At 56.6% G+C, this 23105-nt stretch overlaps 1 long non-coding RNA gene across 1 annotated transcript; it reads left to right on the top strand.

Moving 5' to 3' along the window:
- Positions 1–2157: 2157 nt before the first annotated feature.
- Positions 2158–18058, top strand: LOC105237134. The gene is made up of 2 exons (XR_002142462.2): positions 2158–2387; positions 14475–18058. It is a non-coding gene; the product is annotated as an uncharacterized LOC105237134 (long non-coding RNA).
- Positions 18059–23105: the final 5047 nt, after the last annotated feature.

The following is a 23105-nucleotide window of genomic DNA, read 5'->3' as shown; positions in this document are numbered from 1 at the left end:
TTTAGCCCGGGATCTGTTGGTGATGAGAGATCAACTCGAACACGGAGCAGGGTGGGGAGGGAGGGTCACAAGCCTTTCCCGTCCACGATCTTCCCTGTCCCGGGATGGGCTTCTGATTGGGTCCCATGTGCTTGGTTCGGGAAGGAAGGGGATGACAGGAAAGGCACGGCAGGTCTACCAAGAGTTGGGTCTGGCATCATGACCCTTAACAAATAATACCTAACGTCTACTGAGCACTGACTCACAAGCTGGCATGGGGCTAGCCCCTTCCTAAGCACGGTCTCATTTCGTCTTCATAGCAGCCCAGGAGGTAGGGACTGTGTCTTGCGCCATTCTACAGAGGAGCAAAGTGAAGTTCACAGATGTGAGATCACTTTCCCAAGCCCACCCCCAACCACCCCCGCAGGAAGCAGCAGGGGTAGCGCTGAGCACGGTCTAAGTCTGATTCCAGAGCCTTCCCCAGGCCTGCAGGTGCCCCCCCCCCGACCCCCACGGCAACACTGCAAGGCAGGCTTTACCCATTCCACAGAGGAGGAAGGGAGGCTCAGAGCAGCAGTTAGAAAACTGTGCCCAGACCTCCCAACTAGGACGTGGCAAAGATGGGAACAAATGCACGGGCCTCCTGACATAAAGCGAATTCTTTCCTCAGAAGGAACGAGGCAGGGGTGAAGATCTTCCTACCAGATAAGGAGCCTCTGAAGGTCAGGGCTAGTGTTGGGTTCAGCACCCCACCCCCCTCGGGGACACTCAGCCACCCCACGCAGGGTGGCACAAGGCCCTGTGCTGGAGGGAATCCTGACCCCGAGGAAGGAGATGGGATGGGGCAGCGGTGCAGGGCAGGGGTCTGGGAGACTGAAGGAGAGTGGGGACAGACATAGCCGGGGGTCAGCCAGCCTGGCCACGGAAGGGAAACTCTGAGCAACACGGGCAGGGACGAGGTGGCCTTGCTTGACACAGGGCACAGCTGGCCACTGGCAGGAGGCCTCCATGGGCCTCAGAGAGGCTGTTCCCATGCTAGGATGGTGGCCGCTGCTCGGAAGACAGCTTTCTCGCCATTCTTCAAGGGCACTGTTGGAGGCCTGGGGACACAGACCCTGTACGGGGGGAGGGGGGGAGTCACACTTTCCTAAAAGTGCTAGACAATGAGCAGCTAACCCAATAAACGTATAGAATCAGCACCGTGCAAGGCAAGCAGCAAGGGGAGTGGTAGAGGGTAATGCAGCAGCCGGGCAAACCTCTCCCAGACATGACTTTTAAGCTGAGACCAGATGCTGGAGAAGGAGCCAGCTATGGGAAACTCTGGGCAGAGCGCACTTCTGGCAGAGAGGACCGCAAGTGCAAAGGCCCGGGCATGAGAAACGCTAAGGAATCTATGGGAAGCATAACAAGAAAGGGGGCACATGGCGAGAGATGGGCATTTCTCACCATTGGGACGGTGGGGAAAGAGAGGCCCGGCAGGAAGAGCCTGGATCCCAGCTCCTACACCCTCACAGCCTCCTGTGTGACTGGACGGGCCCTTCCACCCTGGGGCCCTGGACCTCCTTTGCACAATGGTGGGGTTGGCCTATCTGGGTCCCAGCTTTCTGGAAAGGGGATTTAATTCCTTGTGGTCTCCCATCTCCTGCCATTCCCACCAGACCACTGGACCTCAGGAGCCGGGACTGGTGTCTTCCCCTCCGGGGGTTCCCAGAAAATCTCAGAACTCCTTCTCCAGTCCTGGGACACTAGGGTCGGGAAAGAGGAAGGAAATTCTCACACACAGCAAACTCCCAGGGAGTTTGCTCATGTTCCCAGGCTGACAACTGGCAACCCTCACAACTCCGTCCCCCTTCCTCCTCCCCCTCCTCCTCCTCCTCCTTCTCTTCCTCCTCCTCCCCCTGCCTCCCTCTCTCCCCCAGCCCCCCTTCTCTGGCTTAATGACTTCCACATGGGCCTCTGGCAGCTGGAGCCAAGCCTCCCAGCATTGTCTGAAATCTCCAAATTTAGAAGAAATATGAAAATTGTCAACCACTCCTTCCTTAGGGGGTAAAAGCAACATTCGGCACCGGGGGCAGGTCAAGGCGAGGCGGTCACGTGGCAGGCGCTCGGGCCAATGGGGGGCCCCGGGAAGACTCAGCACCCGCCTCACCCCAACACCAGGCTCGCCTCTTCAGCTCATATAAGGTAAAAGGCAGAGGGGCCTCTGTGGCCAAGGAGCAGCAGGCAAGGGGCTAAGGGGAGGGGGGCCCCGTGCCAGCCGTTTAAAAATGCCCCGTGGCATTGAGGGGTGCCAGAGGCCCGGTCAAGTTAGTTGAGAAGCAATGACACCCCCAACAATCCCCTAAATGGGCTGGTGGCCCCCGTATCCAGGCTGCAAGGAGCCACACCTGGACCAGACCCCGGCAGAGGTAAGAACCAGTGGCAGACACGGGGTCTGCGAGTGGGGGGGCATCTCTGGCGTCCTCCCCTGGGGACGCTATAGCCAGGGGTCTGGTCCTTGCTGTCTTGCTAACCTGCTCTGTGCTTCCACCTTTCCGGGCCTCAGTTTCCCCATCTGTACAGGAGCTGGACTGGGTGATCTCTACGTGCCCATCCTGCCCTGACCTGCGGTGCTATTGGCCGGGAGGACTCCAGGTGGCTGTGGTTTAATGGCGGTGGGAGCAGAGGGAGTGGCGGGTGGTAATGTCCTGTCGGCCCCAGCTTCACTGCCATGCCCAAGTCTGGGCCCGTCTCTCTGGCTTCTCCAGAGACACTGCTTCTTCCTTGTTCTGTGAGGTTTGATTTCACAGCTCCAAGAGCCTGGGGCTCCTGGCAAGGAAAACTGTTTTCAAATAATGGTTTCAAGAAGCAAAGCTGGAGGCAAAGCTATGTCAGCTCAGGCTCCAGCAGACAGGCAGAGAGGCAGGAAGGCCAGGGAGCTGGCCGGGGGATGGGGACGTGGGCTGCAGCCCCAGCTCGGCCTCTCGCTGCCTGGCCCTGCGGCCTTGGGCAGGCACCCTACCCTCTCTGGGCCATCTGTACCATGAAGCCACCGGATAACATGGTGTCCATGCAGGATGTGGTTTCTTGAGCCCTATTGGAGCCTGAAAGATGGCGGGTGTTGGGATATTCCCGTGGAGTCCCTGAGCTGAGTCTGCCCTTTGACCAGAGGTTTAGAGTCCAGGCAGATGGCTGAAGCCCATGGCAGCTCTCGGAGGCTGAGCTTCAAGTGACAGAAAGGAGCTAAAGGGTCTCTGACTACAGGCTTGGCCAGGGGGGGACCAGCCAGAGCCCACAGCCCTGAGGCCTCAGGATGAGCCTGGCCCCTCTGCAGCCTCTGGTGGGTCTGGATCAGGAGGGCCAGGGCCTCAGAGTGGGGGGAAGATCGAACGGACAGCAGGGGTTTCAGGAGGGGTGACACGGTGTGGTGGGGGCCTCGGAGGAAGGCAGGCGATGTGGGAGGTAGGGCTGTGCAGGGGTAGAGGCCTGGGAGCAGCACTGGAAGGCATGTAGGCAATATCGTTCTTGTGAATATGCTCTGGTCACATCTAGGGTCCAGAGTGGACACAACCCTCCAGCACCAGCCCACCCAACACCCTCACCAGCCCCACACGGATCCCATAAGGCCTGAGGCCATAATGGTCCAAAAGGAGACTCTGGAATCCAACTGCCTGGGTCCAGTTCTGGCTTGTTTACATACCAGAGAAGTGACCTTGGGCAAGTCACTTGCCATCCCTGAGCCTCAGCTTCCTCCTCTATAAAATGGGTCTGGTCTTGGTTCTAATGTCGCTTGGTTATCATGGAGAGTGAGGGACATAGGCACACAGAGCAGGGTAAATGGGGCTGCTTTTACGTTACCACCAGACCTTCCTCCACTTGAGGGGCAAAATGACCTTAGCTATGTTTAGAGCGAAGTGGGAATGAGACCCAGACAGGGAGTGCTCAGAGTTGCTAAAGAGAGAACAGGGTCTAGAAAGAGGCAGGAGGCATGAGTTCAAAGGTCAGAGGTTAAGGGGCACAGAGGAAGAATCAGCTTGAGATGCCTAAAAGGCTAGGTGAGGTCTCCTTTCCTGAATTTGTTGCACATTGTGTGGGCAGTGTGTCCCTCAGGGCGGTGTCTGAGCCGCTAGACACGCATCCACTGACAGGGAGTCCTGAGTGGGGCCCCGGAAATCTGCATTTCAAGGTCCCAGGAGAATTCGCACACATGTGGAGTTTGGAGAATGCTGGGCTGCCAAACAGCTTGGGACCCTCGCAGACACAGCTGAAGCAACTGGATCCACGATAAGAGAGCGCTGCTCTAGGTCACACAGAGAGCTGATGACAGGGCTGGAACGGAACTGAAAATAGGAGAACACTCTTGCGATTGTTACTTTCTGGGCATTTCCAAAGGCCTTTACGTGAATTAATTCACTTAATCATCACAACAGCCCTGTAATCATCATAGGTGTAATCACGATCCCCATTGTACAGATGAGGAAACTGAGGTGTAGAGGTTAACTGGCTTGCCTAAGGTCACACTTGTGCCAGCTGCCCCAGCTGCTCTGTCCCCGGGGCTCTCCCTCCCCCTGCCCTGCCCCCTGGCCACTGCACCCCGGAACTTCCTGCAGACCCTCCAACCCTCCAGGACCCTCACGAATATTCACGGAGGATTTCCTGGGAACCAGGTACCAGGCTGAATGGCCTGTGGTATCATTTGATCCTTTCAGGATTAACGAGAGGCAGGAATCAGCATTGTTCCCTTATCCCTAATTTATTGAGAAGGAAACCACTGGAGCTTACCCAAGGTCATGTGACTAGAACGTGGCAGAGGGGATTTGAACCCAAGTCCAAACAATTTGGAGTCTGCAACTCCAAAAGGTTTGCTCTTAGCCTGCCCACCACGGCCCCTCTGAAAGCAGTGATGAGGCACCCCACTTCAGACAGGAGATGAGGCTAAGAGGGTGGCCTCACCAGAACTTGCACCCGAGTGTTCTAGTTAGTGTCAAAGCCACTGCTTTCCCTTCAACCCCGCTGCTGCCCCAGGATGGAAAGGACCTTGCTTGTCGTTGGTCCCTAAGAACCACACTGCAGCTCTTTGAGCAAAATCAGCCCTTCCCCAGACTGGCCAGTTGTGGGGAATTGCTGGTACACGTAGCTCTGAGGAATAGAAAGTTCCAGGCCCAGAGCCACCACGGACTCTCGGGGTTGTATCTGATTCCCCACGTGAGCCTGGAGGAGCTAGGGAGATGGTCTCTGAGGTCCTCACCACTGGGCTACGCCTGGGCCCTGCCTCAACCGCAACTTTCCAAGTGAACGGTCCCCAGGGCTCAGGGCCATGGGGTCATGCAAAGAACTGCGATAAAGGCTTTTCCTGATTGTTGTTACTATGACTATTTTTGTCCATGTCTCCCGGTGCCCAGGAGCCAGAGTTTCTCTGGAACTGGTACCTAGAGAGGGAGATCGCACATGCCTGTCAACCGGACAGGACAGTGCCAGTTTATTTTCCAAGGTGGCCACACCAGGTTACACTCCTACCAGCTGCATACGAGCAGCCCCCTCCTTGACTTCACTGAAAATTGTCAGATTTCTTGAAGTATGTATGTTAACATGTTTTATTTTGTCTCTATCAAATTTGTATAATAAAGAATGACAGGAGGGCGCCTGGCTGGCCCAGTCAGTAGAGCATGCAACCCTTGATCTCAGGGTCGTGAGTTCAAGCCCCAGGTTGGGCCTAGAGCTTACTAAACTAAAAGGAAGAAACAAAAACGCTGCTCACCACGGTCCACATGGGAATCTCACAATGTGCCCTGCATGCACCACATCGCAGAGCGTGCCGAAGGCCCTGGAGCAGGAGCGGGCACTGCCCTGGTGGCTGCCCCCAGCCCCTCAGTAGGCAAGATGCGCCAAGCGGAGGCCGCCTGCCAGATCGATCTGCAGGAATTCAGGGGAAAGAGCCCTCGGTGGCTGCCATCTCCTGACAGCCTGTCTAGACAGGCCCCACGGGTCTTCACCACGCACGCAAGAGCCCGCAGAGGCGGCCCCCTCCCCGCTTGCAAAAGAGGCTTGTTGGCAGCCATGCTTCTCCACCAGAAACCTTCCATCCGGGTCAGAACACGCCTCCATGCACGGCGCGAGTCACCCGTTCTCGTGGCCTGTGGGGACCGACTCATCCAGGCCCCTTTGCGCTCGGATGAGGAAACCGAGGCCAACCCTGGAGCCAGGGTGCTTTCACAGGTGGGGTGAAACTCTGCCCAGGGGAAGAGGGGCCCGGGCTGGCGGGCCAGGGGGCTGCCAGAGAGGGGCTAAGACGCAAGAGGCTGGTGGATAAAGGTGCCGAGTGGCGGTCAGGTCGCCTGGGTTTGAATTCCAGCTGTTCCTCTAGCACCTGTGACATCAGGCTTGCTAAGAAATCGCTAAGTCTCATCAGGGTATTGAGTTGTCTGGATTGAATGGGTTAAGACTCCTGAGACCCTCAGAACAGGGACTGGCACGCAGGAAGTGCTCGACAACAGCTACCTGCTAAAATATGATAACAGAGGTCCCCCTCATCCACAGGGGACACGTTCCGAGACCCCCAGCGGACCCCCCAGGTAGTGCTGAGCCCTGCATGTACTATGTTTTTCCCTATCCATGCAAACCGATGACAAGGTTTAATGTATGCGTCCCAGTAAGAGGTTAACGATGACTAAGGCTATAATAGAACGATCACAGCAATCTACTGGGAGAGAAGTGACGCGGACGTGGTCTCTCTCTCAAAACACCCTCCTGTACTACGCTCACCCCTCCCTGAGATGCTGGGAGACAGGAAAAGTGTCCACGTCATCACGTCGGCACTGACATAGCGTTGGGCTACCGTCGACTTTCTGAGGCTACTCCAGAAAGTGGGTCATCTGCTTCTCGATGGCAGTCGACCATGAGGAAATGGAACTCCGGAGAAGCAGGGGGACTGCTGTACTAAAGGCAGGCTCTTCGAGAAGCAAACAGGCACCGTAGTGGGCTCCCACTCTTCTCTCCCCCGGGGGGATAAATGGCCCTTGTCCCCTCAAAAATAACAACTGCCGCATACCAAGTCTTCCCAAGCACCGGGCCCTTTGCCCAGCACTCTCTGAGGTAAGTACCATCCCCTCTCTGGGGACCCAGAGGCTCAGAGAGATTTAGTCACATGCCCAAAGTCACAGAGCTTGTAAGAGGCCAAGCTAGAGCTCAAACCCAGGTCTGGCTGGCTCCAGAACCCCTCCACTTACACTCCAGCAGCACCCCAGTGAGTCTGTAAGCAAGAGTAGTTCCAGTTCCCGCTGGCTGGTCTAAACGGCCCAACTCTTAGCACTTGGAAAGGGGACCATTGGAAGCCCAAAGGCACCTTCTTAATTAAGTGCTGTTATGGCAAGGGGATAGACCGAGCCCCTCGGCATCACACTTGCTCAAAAATGCAAACCTCAACCAAACAGTCTTCCTTGCCAACGAGCACCCCTTCGTGTGGGCTGAGCACCCTTGGGGGCCCCATCAGTCCTGGGTGCCCCCGACCCAGCAGAGCCCATCGGAGATTTGAGGAGGGGACAGTGAGCTAGACCAAGGCTGGAAGAAGCAGCCTCACCCCGGCTCCTCGTCAAGTGCCCATAACGGCCACAAGCCCAAGTCCCTCCTGAATGGCCCTCCTCTGCCCCAGGCCATGCTGCAAGGGAGACAGAAAAGCCCCAAACTGGGAAATACACTGGACCCTGTGAGCTTAACAGGGACGCCGCTCAGCTGCCACTAGCTTCCACCCCATACCCTCCTCCTCCTCCTCATTCAGGCAAACAGGGATGGGGGCAAAGCGTCCAGAGGGAGGCTGCCATCTCAGGATGGCATCCATAGTGCCCATGACACCCCCCCAGCTGGTCTACCAGGCTCAAAGGCCACTAGCCAGTCCACCTGGAGACTGCCAGATCTCAAGCATGTGACTCGACAACCCCATTGAGCCCAAGGGCGTCGGCTGAGATAAGCTGGAACAAGATGGGAAGAAAGGGAAAGACTCAGGCTAAGACTCTGACCCCAGCTCTGTAGCCAACACGCTCGGGTAAGTTCCACTGTCCCTGTGGGCCCTTTGGGCTGTGATGGTCCATGATTTGGGGTGGAAGGGAGATAGCTCGGGTCATCCCACGTATGGTGGTGGCTGCCCGGACTCTCGGGGAGAGAAAATCTGGGGTAGAGGTGGTCAGAGTAGCAGGGGCAAGTTTTGGATAGACAGAGAAGAAAGCAGAAGGCTCTCAGTGGAGAGTTCTGCATACGAAGGTATGGAGGCAGGACTAGAAGGACACTTTCAGAACAGCAAACAAGCCCGTTTGGCCGGAACAGAGAGTAGGCCTAACAGCTCTGTGAGATCTGAGGCTGGCGAAGTGGGGAAGGTTTGGTCATGGAGCGGCTTAAACAGCCTGAAACCAAAGACCCATAGAGTGGTAGAAGTCCTTCTTGGTACCCGGCTCTGGGAGGGAGTCCCTTTCTTTTCTTAGCCTGTTTGTCTCCTCGACCCCATACCGCCAGGCCGAAAGCCCCAGTGCAGGCAAGACACCTGGGGATTTGGACATTGGTGATTCCGAGATGTCTAATCATGGGACAGGAGACCTCAGAGTGGGGTCAGCAGGGGTAGGAAGGCCAAGGGCTGTAGTCACCATCTGTAAACCTTGAAAGAGTTTTCTAGGGAACAGGAACGTATTCCTTCTAGCCCTCAAGGACAGAACATGCAGCCCCAGAGAGGCCGATGTCAGTGGGATATTAGGAAGGAGTGAGTCTCCAATAGTCTGTCCAAAGAGAGATGAGGTGATTGGAAAGCAGTGAGCTCGCCCATCACCAGAGATATGCAAGCTTAGCACAGACACTGTGGAGAGAAATCAAACGTTAGAGGGGTTTGGGCCTCATGGCCTTTCCCACCACCAGCCTGGCTCTTCACATCACAGCCCTAGCTGCCTTGGAACAGTCCTGCGGGACTGAGCTCCCCTGCCGCCTGGATGTCAAATTCCCAGCTAGGCATGACATCAGTTCTGCCCTGACTTCACAAGGGCCCTCGAGGGACCCTCCTCCCTCCCACTTCCTTTCACCCCACTGCTGTTTTTTGCCCTTCCCAGGGAACGCCAGCACTGACCAGGGAGACCTGGAGCCTGGTTATAAGACTAGGTCCCCAGGGAACACTCAGCCGATGGCCTTCCACCCCGGCAGGAATGAGACAGAGGGGGCCAGGGTCCCTGGGAGCTCTGTTCACACGCCCCAGAGAGTCTACATGGAAATTCCAGGAGGGTCACAGGGAAGCTTCCAATTTAGAACAAGATGCTTTATTTTTGTTCCCCCTTTCTTTCCTGTCCCTCCTCTCCCCCAGCAGTGGGTGGGGGTGTCGCAGGAGGCTGGAAGAGGAAAGCAAGCCTCCTCTGTGGGCTGAGTCACAGAAAGAATGAGTGTGGAGAGAGGAGGTGTGGGCAGATGGGAGGGGGAACCACACAGGGGCTGGGGAGGTAGACGGCCATGTGGGAAAGAGGAGAGGGAAGGGCAGAGTCCAGGGGTCAGCCAGGCCTGGGCTGTGTCCTGGGCAGTGAGCATAAGATGCTCCCGGACCCTCACGACCAGAGCTCTGTGAGCTATGGATTCAGGCTGGGGGCAGAGAATCAGCCCAGGTTCTCAGAATAGACAGAAGATCTCAGGATTAGGGCTCCCAGGAACCTTGGGCACAGGGTTCCCAGCTCAATGGATGATAAAGCTACAGGGCAGTACCAGACCCACCTCACTCACCCTGGTGATCCTGGCAGATGCTTGGTCACCATTCCTGATGTTGAATTTTAAACTCATTGAGTCATAATCTATCTGTTAGAGCTAAAAGGGACCTCCAAGAGCATCAGGCCCCCTCCTCATGTTATAGAGGCAAAACCTGGAGTCCAATGGCAGGGAGGGACTGCCAGAGTGGCTGCCCAGCCCTGGGCATCCTTCTTTTGGCCTCTTCCCTGCCTCTATCCGGAGATGGAAACTATGGTATGGTCCTTGAAGCCAAGGGAAGGGGACAGTGGAAAGGCAGGTGCCCCACCGGGACGTAACTATCTCCAAGAAGGAGTCAAAAGATGATGGTGTGTTTTGAGTTCTGGCTGCCCTGCCCAGGAAGGCCCTTTCCCTGGTCGGAGAGAATCCCCCAGATTGCTGGCTGCTGCAGACAGGAGGCCTCCTGCCGAGGAAAGAGCCCAAGGCTGGGAGGGGAAGCCCTTGGTTCTATTCTTGGCTCTGCCCCAACCCTTCGCATAACCTTGAGCATGACCATGAGCATGAGGCCTTTTCTAGCCTCAGTGTGTCCGGTGAGGGGGCTGGCCCCAGTCAGCTTAAACAGTCAGAGGATCCATCCACGATCTGCCTCCGTCTCCTGTGAGGCCTGGTCTCTCTCTGCCTTGGTCCATCTGAGCTTTGGCCTCAGCACAGGAAGTGGGCCAGGCCCAGGAAGGACCAGTGGTCTGCAGGTGCCCCTCTGCCTGGGGGCTGCATATTCTGCGCCCGAGATCTGCCGTCCAGCCTTGGAATTCCCAGAGAGGCAAAAAAGTGAAGAAGGACTTTAACATTACCCCAGTGAGGGGATCTGAGACCAGAGAGGTTCAGCAGATCGCTCAAGGTCGCACAGCAAAACGGGGAAGTGGGTCTTGGGTCTCCTGATGCCCAGACCAGTGCTCTCTCCACTAACCACACCGCCCTTTAGAATAACGGGCAAGGAAGCCATCCCCATGTGAGCCTGGGACCTATTTACCTTGACACCTCAAATGTCCACACAGGGAACCTACAGTCTCTTCCCCTATCTCTGGGATACAGTTTCTTCTCAAAACAGGGAGATGGGGTGGACCAGATGTCTCTGTAAGCCCTTCCACCCCCATCGCTAGGGCTCTGCCAGGACCCCAGAGCTCTCCAGTGTGGTCACCTCAGCCCTTGCTTCACAGAGAACGGAGCTACCCAGGCCAGGACATCCCACCAAATCACAACCCCCCCACACACACACACACTGACCCACTCCAGACCCCAGGGCTGGGCTTTGTCCAGAACTACAGGCTCTGGCCCAGCTCCCCCTCTGAGGATCTGAATTATTCTTACCATAAAAGGGCAAGCGTGCCTCTCTCCCGTCCCTGCTGCCAGCCCCACTGGGGGAAAGGCTGAGCTATTTTTAGAAAACTCAAGGGTTTGCTCCTGAACTCAAGATGGAGTTTGTCTGAGCCTGCAGCCTGGGCGCCCGTTCCCCATCTCCCTTGCCCACCTTCTCTCCTCTCCCCACCTCCTCACCCCCCACCTTCTCTTCCCTCACTTTCTTCCCCTCTCTGCCTCTCTCCCTCTTGCCTTCACTCTCAGTCAGTCTGTCCTCCTTTGTTCTCCCCCTCTCCTCTCTCTTCCTCCCCCTCACTTCGCTCTTCTCCCCAGTCTCAGAGCCAGCTCCCCTCCCCCAATTCCCTCCTTCAGATCTTGCTTTGGGAGGATGGAGAAAGTAACACAGCTGCACCCCCATCCCCTTCTTAAACACTATTTACAACATAAATTCCAAACATCCGCCATCTGGTTCTAGGAAGGGCCAAAAGATATTTAGAAAAGGAAGTCATGATTATTCCATCTTCAAAGCCAAAGGAACTTAAAGGCCCCCTCTCTCCAGCCTTCCTCCCAGGGCCTCTTTGCTAAGATCTAACAGATTAGGATCCCTCAGTGAGTGGAAAGGGTCAGTCCTGGCTGGGCCTCGGACTGCATCACTTTGCGCTGGTTGCTTCTCTTCTCCGCACCTCAGTTTCCCTATCTGAGCAACGGGTGCATGACTAGAATGCTTCCGGCACTGTCCCGAGACTTTGAGTCCGGCTGCAGAAAATCCAGCTGGTTCAGGTCCCTGGGGTCTGCTCGGGGCTGAGCAGTACGGTGGGATGGGGGAAAGGGACTGAGAGGCAGCTGGGGGTGCCCCAACCTCAACCCTTGATGCTCCTTCTCCTCGTTCCATGGAGATCCATGCAGACCTTCCTTCACAGTGACACTAACACCGAAGGGATGGCCTGGGGTCAAGCCATCCCCCCTGTCTATCTGTCCATGGAGTCCAGACCCCTCCCCACCACATCACAGTGAGGCCCAGAGACCCAAGACATTTGTCTACAATCACACAGCTTGTCTACAGGTGACCTGGTGTCTAGCCTGCTGCTCTGTCCATCCAACACATTCCAGAAGAAGCCAGCATTTATATTATCCAAAAAGCATCACTCAGTCTCAGCAAACTGGGACCTGGAGATCCCAGCTCTTTGCAAAGTGGACAGGACAGAAGGGAGAACTAATCCCTTTATCATGTTCCTTTGTGCTTTTTTTAAGCAGACAGCATGCAAGGGAGAAATACTGTGGACAAGAGGCATGATAACAACCAAAACGAGAAGTCTCCCTGCTTCTGGAGACATGCGGCCTTGCCAGGGCCCACACACTTACAGTTACGCTGAAAGATGCTTTCTCTGCTCACAACCGCCTTCCCATAAAAGCGAACACAGGCCTGACAAAATGCCATGAGACACTGACCCAGGTTGTCACTCTGTCAAAATGGGGCTAGGAATAGTCCGGTCTCACAGGGGAGCTGTGGAAATGCGTGTTGGACTGCCTGAAGCCAATCCTGAGCCTGACACTCACGGGCTGCCTGACCTTGAGGGAGTGCTGTAACCTCTGGGAGCCTCAGTTTCTTCATCTGTAAAATGGGAATGACAATGGTAGCTAACTCCTAAGTGACTGTGAGAAAGCCTCTGTACGAGAAGTACTTGGCATGTGTGATGTACATTGAAAGCTATTGTTATGATTACAGCATGTCCCAGTGTAAGTCACTACGTGGTGGCTATTGTCACTGTCACTGCGTGTCCCTGTTTGTGTTCTCACTGGAAGGTCAGGGTGTAGGAGAGGCATGGGGAATCTTTTGCTCCCCTTCCCGGAGCCTGATCACCTCCAGGCAGGCCTGGTCTTCTGGGCCGGGCAGGTGGGGGCCCCTCTCCTCTCCCTGTCCTCCCTTTTTCCTCCATCACTCTCCATGCAGCCTCGAACTGCATTCCCAGGGCTGGCTCAAAAGTCCCCAGCAGCAGCCTTCCCTGGGGAGGAAGTAGGGAGCGTGTGAGGCTAGTGAACTCAGCTGGGGTGTCAAGGGGGTGGAAGGGCGTCCTGGGAACAGAGGCCCCAGAGAAGCCACGTAACAGAGGGGCCATGGAACGGGGCCCCACACGGTAGCTCCCACCCCAGCTTCCACATCTTCTCTGGATGCCTCTCTGGACCTTTGCCCTCATCCTCCTGCTTCCCTTTCTCGCATGCCGATGCCTCGCTGTGGGTCAAGCTCTGGGCTCATAATGGAAATCACAGCCATTTATGTGGGCTCACTACGTGCCACCAACTGACCTTGCACTTGACTTTGACTTTAGCTGACCTTCACAGACAAGCTGAGGCCGGGGACCAAGTTCAGAGAGGTGAAGGCACCAGCTCTCGATCACACAGCTAGAAAGAGCTGGGGGTGAGATTCAGTGCAGGCCTGCCTGGCTCCGGGTCCGGTGTTCTCTGTTCTTTGCAAATGCATGGTGGAAACCCCGGGACCCTGGAGCCCAAGGAGAGCACAGGCTGTAGGACATGCACATGCATGAGCGAGCCAGGGAAGGGGAGCTGAGGGCGGGGAGGCCTGTCCAGAGAGAACCGACCGTAGGCATGCGCTCATGTGCCTGCAGGGAGCCCCGACCTCAGCCCTCTCCCACTGCCGTGCCATCTGGCTCGCAGATGTGGCCCATTCCCAGGCCCTCATGTTCCCTGGAAATGAGCAAGGCCAGCAGAGGGCACAGCGGCTTTTGCAATGGCCGTAATGATGTCAGCTTCGTTTCGGGGTCATGCAGCCGGCCGCCGCTCTGGCTCAGGAGACAGCTGGATGGAGCGTGAGCAGCCCTGGGGTCAGGCTCGCCTCGGGTTCCTGCCAGGGGACGATGAGCCTGGGCGCATCGCAGAGCCACTCAGTTAAGCAGGGACATTAGTCCTACCCCGGGCAGTGGTTGTGAGCGTACCTTCAGTTATGGAAGGAAGCCCTTCGTAGGGTGAAAGCCTCGTGCAGCCGGAAGCCGTCACAGGTGGCCCCAGGGCCGTCCCTTCGGCCTTGGCCACCTCGTTCACCGCAAGTTTTGACCTGCCCCTAACAGGCACCTTTCTGATGTACGAAGCGGGAGGTGGAGCCATTCGTCAGCGAGACCTCTGGAAAGCTTCTTTCCAGACCCCTTCTTCCACGATGGGCCTTAGTGTGCTGGGCAGGGCAGGGAGAGCGGCCCCAGGGAACTGCTTGCTACTCAGAAGGCTCCCTTTGAAAGCCGGGCAGGCAAAGCAGTGCAGTGGCTGCCTCAGGCCCAAGGAGCAGGCTCTTTAGGGCCTGGAAGATCCCAGCAGTCTCAGCCTGAGGCTTCTGAGGACCCCGCAGGAGGCCAGGCCCATCCTCAGGCTCTCGGAGCCTCTCCGGAAGCCGGGGTTCTGGCCACGGGGCCCCCCAGCATGCTTCTGAGAGGCGGTATCTCTGTTTCTTGCAGGCAAGGGCACTGGATGGTGGGAGCCACTCCTATGACCCTGACACTGGAGAGCAAGCACCCCAGAGAGGGCCCTCCTGAGGACCAGAGAGGAGGCCAGGCAGCAGGGGCCCTGAGAACAGAGCCGTGAGTGCCTCCCCCACCCCCACCTGGCTCTCACACCCCCTCCACAGCCCGACCCCTGCCACTGGAGGCTCAGGCAGGAGCCCTGCGCCTCAGGACGCACTCCCCATCCCAACCCTCAGAAGGACCGAGAAACCAGGTCTTGGGCATGGGAGGAGTTGAAGTAAGGCCCCTGCTGATGGAGGGGGTGCGGGCAATTCAGGGCAGCTAGATGTGGGTTGTAAGTGGAAAGAAGTGGAGTCAAAGAAGGGAAAACCAACCGGGAGGCAAAAATCCACCCCGCCCCAGGCTCCCTATAAGCTAGCAAGGCAAAGCCTGTGTGCTACAGAGAATAACAGATTTGGGGGAACACGTGGAGAATGACAGCAATCTTCCCTGGGAAGGAGTAGACAGGGTCGGGCTCTAGGAACAGGCTGGACCTGGGGTTGGTGAGCCTGGTGATGACAGAACCAGCTCCGGGGGCTTAGAAATGGTCTGGGAGCTCAGGAGTGGGCCTGGGATGTGCCGCGCTTGGGCACACAGTGGGGCTCAAGAAACCGTAGCAGGTTTCCCCCCATCCGTCACTTTCTTCTACACTTGCCAGTTCCAGTTCCCTGTGTGTGGAGCAGGCGGGGTGAGGTATAGGCTCCATAAGACAGGTAGAGAAACTGAGGCACAAGGAAGTGAAGGAACTCACTCTCACAGATAGTCAGTCGCAGCACGGGGTTCTGGCACTATATCTCATAAGGGTGGGAAGAGTAGACGAGGATCTGATGGTGGGAGGACGCAGGGCTCTGGCAAGAAGCTGACACTCCAGGACAGGTGACGAGGCCCAGGCCTGGCTTACATAATGCAGCACACCTGTTCACCCCTGCATGGCCCACACGTGCGAGCAAACGTGTGCTCCCGCACAGCGCGCACACCCGGCCGTAGCTCGCTAGCCAATGAGCCTCAGAGCCTGGGTCTAAACAAATTGGATTAGGAGGGCTGCAGGCACCTTGTGCCCCCCCCCTCCCCCCACTGTCCAGCTCCGACACTGAGCAGGCCCGCAGAGCTGCCAGCTGCGGTCTCTCGGCCACGCTGACAGTCCGTCCTCAGCCCCGGAGACCTGCCCCCGGGCCCCAGGAAGAGAGCCGGGCGTCTGAGAGGATGCCAGGATGATGGACGGGCTAGCTCAAGAGAACACAGGATGTCGGTGCTTGTGCAAGGCTCGTTTCTGAGCTGTTCCCAGCAACTCGCCCCCACCTCCCCTCCCGCAGCCTCTCCCACGATGGCTGCCGCCAGGGCCCAGAGCCCAGGCCCTGAGCAGATCCGCCCTCGTCCCTCAGTCCCACAGCTGGGCAAGCGAGAACTGCTCAGCTTGGGAGACAACGACCTGGGGACAAGACACAGGCAGGCACCACACAGGGAAAAGGAACTTAGGAACAGAGAGACAATGCCAATTATAAAAGTGACAGCTCCGTGCTTTCTCATCCATTGCTTTGCACAATCCTCAGAGTGGGCCTGGGAGTTGGGAGATGAGGCCTGTAGCACAGATGGGACTACAACGGTTTCCTATTGAGTGATTCCACAACTTCCCTTCCCTGAATCCCGAGTCTGCTCCAGCCCTGTGTGGGGTGCTCAGAGCACCTACACAGAACACCCCCTTGGGCTTGGGCACTGGGCACTGGGGCCTCCCTGGTCTTCCAGGGGAGCAGTGCCATAGATGCCTTTTACATACGGCACACGTGAGCGGCTGAATAGTATCCCCAGCAGTAGCCTCAGCAATCAGCCCCTCAGAACACAGACCCCGAGTTCAGCCCCGAGTTCAAACCCTGCCCTGCCCCCTTTCTAGCTGGAGAGCTGTGGTCCAGCGGGCCTCTCCAAGCCTGTTTTCCCTTCTATGAAATGGAGGTACAAAAGCTCCCCTTTTGTGGGGTTGACTGTGAGGATTAATGACTATTTTCCAAACCCCCATTTGACACGGGGAGAAACAGAGGCAAGAGAGGGAAAGGGCTCGGCCAAGGTCACACAGTGAGTTAAGGATGAAGTCGGGACCAGGTGGAGACCCCCCTCCCCCGCCCCTCCTCCCAGTACAAATCCTCCCCACTGGCTCCACCCCAAGCAGCCCAGAGGCCATGACAGGCGGCCAGCCTATATAGGTGACTCTGGGGACATGTCCTGGGACCCACTCTCCACCTTCAGCCCTGCCCCGGCCTCTGCAGCACCAGAGTCCCAGGTGACCAGCAGTGGCCCCCAGCCCTCAGTGGTGGGTGGTGGCGGAGGGTGGGGGAGCGCAGTGACGGGCTCCCAGCCCAGAGTGGCCTGGCCATATAAGGGAAGGAGCCAGGGAGGCCTCCTCACTCAGGCCTGGCGAGAAAACCCAGACAGCCACTGTTTATTTTCTCCTTCCCAGCCTCCCGGAGCTTCCCAGGAAGACAGAGGTTCCCCCCCGCTGGGCTCCACGATATTTCCTGGAGACAGTGGGGTGCAGGGAGGGGAAATTGGCCCATTCTCTGGGAGCAACCCCCCAGACCGCCACCAGCCAGCACCAGGTAAGAATCTGCCCTATAGGAGTCCAAGGCTACCTGTTCAACCATCTCCTTTGACAGAGGGGAAATGGAGCCACAGAGAGGGGGAGCACCTGGGAGAAGGGACCACACCAGCTGGTGATAGAACTTGGGGCTCCCAAGTGACCCCCTGTCTCCCAGCTGGGGTCCAAGAGTAAGAAGGAGCTTCTCGTGGGGCAAGGGAGTGCTACTGAACCCCTTCTCATTTGAAGGAAACCAGAGGTCAGGGCCAGCACTGTCTCCATGCTGGGCAAGTAAGAAAAACTCAAGGGAAGAGTTCCCAGGGCCAGAGAGCCAAGAGGACACCCTTCCTGCATCTCTGCCCCTCCTTCCAGACCACCCCCTCCTCCTCCAGGAAGCGCTCCCAGCTTCCCCCTGGGGTGGGAACCTCTTTGTCCTCTAAGACCTTGGCAGTCCTTTCTCAGGCTCTCTCTTGTGCCACTTGGGTCTGCCCCCTATTTACCTTGCCAGGGATGTTTTCCTTCCATCTCAGCCTGACTGTGCTCCTCCAGGGCAAGGATCCAGTCAGGTTCAGTCCCACCTCCCCTTGGCAGGTAGAAGACCCCCTCGGTTTGCCGAATGTTCAGGTGAAATGATTAGACCCTGTCCCAAACCCAGAGGATTGGTAAAGTGGCTGGGGGAGGAGACACTCAGCACAGAGGTTAAAAGGAGGGCGCCAGGGGCCGACTGTTCGGAGGTAGGAACCCAACTCAGCTCCTAACTCCATGGCCTTGGAAAATTCCCTTCCCACAGAGCCTTGGGGACACAAGAGGATTAGCACAACTAAAACAGTCAATAAATAACTGTTCTTATGACAGTCGGCATCACTGGATTTTTCTAGATACTAGGGAACAGAACGGCACAGCGTATAGCCAGAGGAGAGGGAGGCAAATAGGTTCCCTGGTCAAAGGCTGCTCTTCAAGGCCCTGTCCCTGCGTCAGAGTTTCTCTCACAGGAACGTGGGACTGCCTCCCATCTACTTCCCATCTCCATCCCCGGGAGAGGCACCACTTTTCCAACAAGATTTGGAGCCCAGAGGGGTGTGCTGAAAACAGCCCTCAACTCTCCTGCTTCAAGCTGGGCTGTGCCCGTAGAATCATCTCCCCCCATCCAGGTCCTCCACATGCAGGTGACAACATTGCCCCGCGGCCTCCGGAGCTGCGCTGAAGGTTAGATGCCACGGGGCGCCGTTTCCCGAACCGTGGCCACTCAGATACACCCTCTTGTATTTCTCCCCTAATCTGCAAACAGTCCCAGTATCTCTACATTGGAGATGAGTCACTGGTACATTTGTACTCTCTGTGAAAACCCGTAACACTGCCCATCACGAGGAGATGAAGGTAAGAAGAAATGGAGTGAAAACGGAGCAGTGTTAATACACTTTCCCCTGGTCCTGGCTTGCAAGGCCCTGGGCCTGAGGCCAGAGAGAAGGAAGCAGGGGCTAGCAAAGTGTGGGAGACAGGAGAGCACCAGGCTTTCTCCCCCATGGTAAACAGAGAGCACACGGACAGGGAGTGACTCAGTCACTGTCTCCCATAGGCAGTGAGTGCCGAGGCCCCTGTAAGCCACAGGGCTGCTCCCTGCTCCAAAGGTGGTCTGGGAAAGGCTTCGGAGACAGTTGTGCACCAAGGAATTCAGGAAGCTAGTTTCATCAGCCCGGCTCCTGGTCCTGAAAGTTGACTCTGTTGGGACAACCCCTCACCCCAGCTGCTTACTGAAACCTCTGAGTGGGGCAGGCCGAGCATTTTCTTTCTCTCGTGGGGCTGATGGGGGGGCCATCCGAGAGTGGAGCAGACAGGCTGTGGGCTGTCCAGGACCCCCAAGGTGGGTCCCGACATTGGAATCCTTCCCCAGCCAAATGCAGTTTGGACAGAGTTCCTACAGGAGAATTCTACAGGCATTTCTTTGGCTGGGAACACCGCAGGAAAGGGCTGTCCCATGCAGGAGGCCACGGGGACTGACCTGCCCCAAGTGGCACACCCGAGAGAGACACTCTTGAGATCAGGGACAGATTTGGGATTTCTTTTTTTTTTTTTTTAAGATTTTATTTATTTATTTGACAGAGAGAGAGACAGCCAGCAAGAGAGGGAACACTAGCAGGGGGAGTGGGAGAGGAAGAAGCAGGCTCCCAGTGGAGGAGCCTGATGTGGGGCTCCATCCCAGAACGCCGGGATCATGCCCTGAGCTGAAGGCAGACGCTTAACGACTGAGCCGCCCAGGTGCCCCAGATTTCGGATTTCTGATAGAGGCATAAGAGACACTTCTTTTTAAGGAGGTTTTTGTTTTGTTCTGTTTTGTTTGCTTTCTTCCAGCCCTAAGACCAGGCTATCCACCCCCCCCTTAGGCCTTCAGATATCTCTGAAAGTATCTGCCATCCATTTCAAGGCCCCCGCAGGAGACATCCAGCAAAGCAGGAAGGTCCTCCGAGGGCGCCCTAAGAACTTGGCGGGGCGGGAGGGGCAGGAGGAGCTCTGCCTGCTCGCTCGGAGAGCTTCCCACCCAAGCCAGGTCTCAAGAGGAAAACGAATTATCTACATGGGCCATTCAATCATCCACCAAATGGCATTCCCTAGGGCCCATCGCCATGTACAAAGGCCTCGGCAAGGCCCAAGGGCACCCCCAAATTAACAAATGCAGGCACTATCTCCAGGGAACTGCATACTAGCCCAGTCAGACCCAGATGCAAATAGTTCTGACCCTGGAGAGAATGTGACTGAGGAAAATAATTCAGCCATCGGAGCAATGCTTACTGAGTGTCTGCACTGCCGGAAGCTGCTTTCAGGGGTGAGCACAGCCAGCCGGGTCCCCTCCCTCATGGGGTGGGGGGAGCGTGCGGCTCACAGGTGTGGTGCAGGATTAGAAAGAGGGCACAGCATGCGTGAGGACGTGGACCGGGGTGTCCTTGTGTCTGAGGAAGTCGAGGAGGGCTTCCCAGAAAAGGTGGCCTTCTGAGCGGGCACTAAGCCCACCAAGAGGAGCTGGTTAGGGGGCGTGAGGGGGAGCAGCTCAGCCCCCGAGAACCCAGAAGTGGTGGGCACGGGAGAAGAGGGAGACGCATCACGGTCTTTGGTGAGGGTTTCAGAAGTGAGCTGGAAGGAGGGGAGCACTTTCAGGATCTTATGCATGGAAGAGATATGGCCGTATTTACATTTGAAAAATCACTCTGGAAGGATGTCTGGGAAGGATGGGTGGGAAGTCAGGGGTGTGGGGGGTGGAGTGGAAGCAGGGACACCAGGTAGGAGGCCAAGGCTAACGTGTGATGGTGTAAACTATCGAGTACCATGAACGTGCTGTTTGGCTCGAGCATACAGAGCACGAAGGGGGCACGGGGTCCCCATATCGGATGAGTCCATTTATTGGAATGTCTAGGATCGGCTGCTCTGGAGACAGAAGGCGGTCAGCCCAGAGCGGNGGGGGGGGGGGGGGGGGGGGGGGGAATGGGAGATGGGAGGGGCTGAGCGATAAGAGGGCTCTCGCCGGGGTGATGAAGTGTTCTAAAATTGATTGCGACAGCGCTTCTTCAACTCGGTGAACAGATTAAAAACCATTTCGTGGTATACTTTAAGTGGGGGGGGGGGTTCCCATCTTCATAAGGCTGGTTTTTAACAGAAGAACAGGAAAGGCAGGTGGAGGGTGGGTTGCAGAGGGCCGGGGGGCCAGGAGGGGCCGGGAGGGAGGCACGGCAGGGCCGTTGGAGCAGTCTGGGTGTGGGGGGGAGACGGCTGCGCGGGGTGGGGGGCCGCGGCCCGCTGACGCCCGCTCTCCTGCCTCGGGTGGAACGTTGGCGGCAGCTCTGCCACGCCCTGTCTCCCAGCCTGAGGTGCAGTGCTGCATCTCTGGTCAGCTGGGAGTCTGAGATGAAGCACTGTAGCTCGGGAAGGGGGAAGCTCTTCTGCAGCCCCCCCCCCAATGCGGCCTGGACGCGGTAAGTGGTGGCGGGGGCTCAGGGACACCGGGAAGGACAGGAGCATTTCCAGTCTCCGTGCAGCTGGCTGCTGGTGCCGAGGCAGCGTCTGGACTCAAGTCCTACCCGTGCCACGATCGGCTTCATGCTTCTGGCCGAATCCTGACTCCTCCGTGCACCACGGTTGGCCCATCTGTAACTGAGGTGTCGGGGCATTTGGTGGTGGCCGGTACCTGACACCCTGCCCCTGCTTTCTCTTTCTGAGCCCATGGCGGACGCTGCCCATCAGTCAGGCCATGCTTTCTTGAAGCATTCAGATGCACCTTCGGAATCCTTCTCAACACTAAGTCCTGGAGAGCTCCTGTTAATGATTCAGAGCTGAAACCCCATCGTCATTTGTGGATTGGATAATTCTTAAAAAGCCCTTGCATCCCTAAGGACAAAAGTCCTGAACTTTGAGTTAGGCTCCTCGTGCATTGGGTGCCTAACCTTGGCTCCAGGCTACTGCCTGAACCAATCCAGGCATGACACAAATGTCCAGCCTGTCTCAGAGGCTTCAGGCAAGCAAGAAATAGCAGAGAATCACTGGGCTAAGCGCAGTCTTATTTAACGTCCCAACAAGCTTGGAAGGTGGCCAGTGTTCTTGACCCATTTTACAGATGGGAAGACTGAGGCTCAGTTAAACAATTCCCCCACAGCCAGGCAATGGTAGTGTCAGGCAGGGTTGTAGTCTAATCGGTCTCCTTTCGGGTTTGTGATCTCACCCAGTCCAGTGCATGTGATTTTGGAAGCGGGGGGTGGGAGAGCAGGAGGAGAGTATAATAAATAAATCTGGTCTTCTCCTTTCATCTTGGGTCACTTTTCACAAAGACAGACGTAGAGAGTTTCCACTAATCCCATGGACCACCTTACTCCTATCCCTCCTCCCAAACTGTATCTGTCACACCTTATCCAGGAAGTCCTCGTCTCTCCCATTTGACAGTTGAGGAAAGCTGAGGCTACCGGGCTTGCTGGCGATCCCCAGGGAGGAAGCTGCCTTGAAGCAGATTGGCCCAGGGTTTAGACTCAAACCCTCCCTCTGGCTGGAGACTCAGGAACACACACAGCCCCAGCCGTCATGAGGGCGGGGGTGCTGGGATGCCACCAGATGGTTTCTGGTCAACAACGCGGCCTTTGACTACAGGAAAGGTACTTTCCAGGGCACTTGAAGTTCCAGTCACTGCTCCTGCTGGAGCAATCAGCCAGTTCTGCGATCCGTGGCATCCACACTGACTCCTGCAGACGGGGCTGGACGCCGAAGAAGACTCTCGCCAGTCCTTAGGGACATGGCAGGGCCTTGGTGCTGAAGGCCCCTCTCTCACCTTGTCCTCACGGTCCAGTTTTCCCAGGAATCCCTTAGATGCTAAGATGGGGATTCCTGGAAATACTGTTCTTGAGGTCATGGTTTAGCGGCTGGACTCACCTCCCCCCCACCCAGAGCTGTCCCCGTGGGACCTCAGCTCAAGCTCGGGATGAGGCTCAAGTAGAAGGCCATGCGCTGGAGGTAAGAGGGCTCGCACACAGTGTTCTTGACCTTTAAGCTGCTTTTACTTTCCATTTTGTCCATTTCGTAACATTCCTATGAGGCTGGACGTGGGAATCTCGCCACGGCTGTACTCTTGGGAAATTTGTCCAGGCACTCAGCTGAGGAGTGGTTGAACCAGGTCACCATAAAGTATGAGCTTCTTCTCGTCCCCACCCCTGCCCCTTACTGTACTTCCTAGCACGCCATGTGGTGTGGGGCACAATATGGTATCTACATTACTGATAAACTAATAAACGCACATGAGTTTACTTTAGTAGTGTATTAAATCAGCTAGATAAACTAAAAACCATAAGTCTTAGTTCAATTTGCAATGCAACCACAGAAAAATGAAAACTTCTTTCATCAAAGCCCAGAAGACAACAAAAGCTCAGAGCGCCCTCTTGTGGTGACACCTGCCTCTACTGCCTTCCAGGAGTGCCAGGGCTCTCTGACACACACAACACCCGCCCCGACATTCCTTTTGCCCCAATCACCTTGCACCTGTGAACGCGTTA

The sequence above is a fragment of the Ailuropoda melanoleuca genome, chromosome 3, assembly GCF_002007445.2.
Source record: "Ailuropoda melanoleuca isolate Jingjing chromosome 3, ASM200744v2, whole genome shotgun sequence".
Classification (NCBI taxonomy): Eukaryota; Metazoa; Chordata; class Mammalia; order Carnivora; family Ursidae; genus Ailuropoda; species Ailuropoda melanoleuca.
The sequence above is the reverse complement of the archived record's forward strand: the minus strand, read 5'-3'. Positions and strand labels throughout refer to the sequence as shown.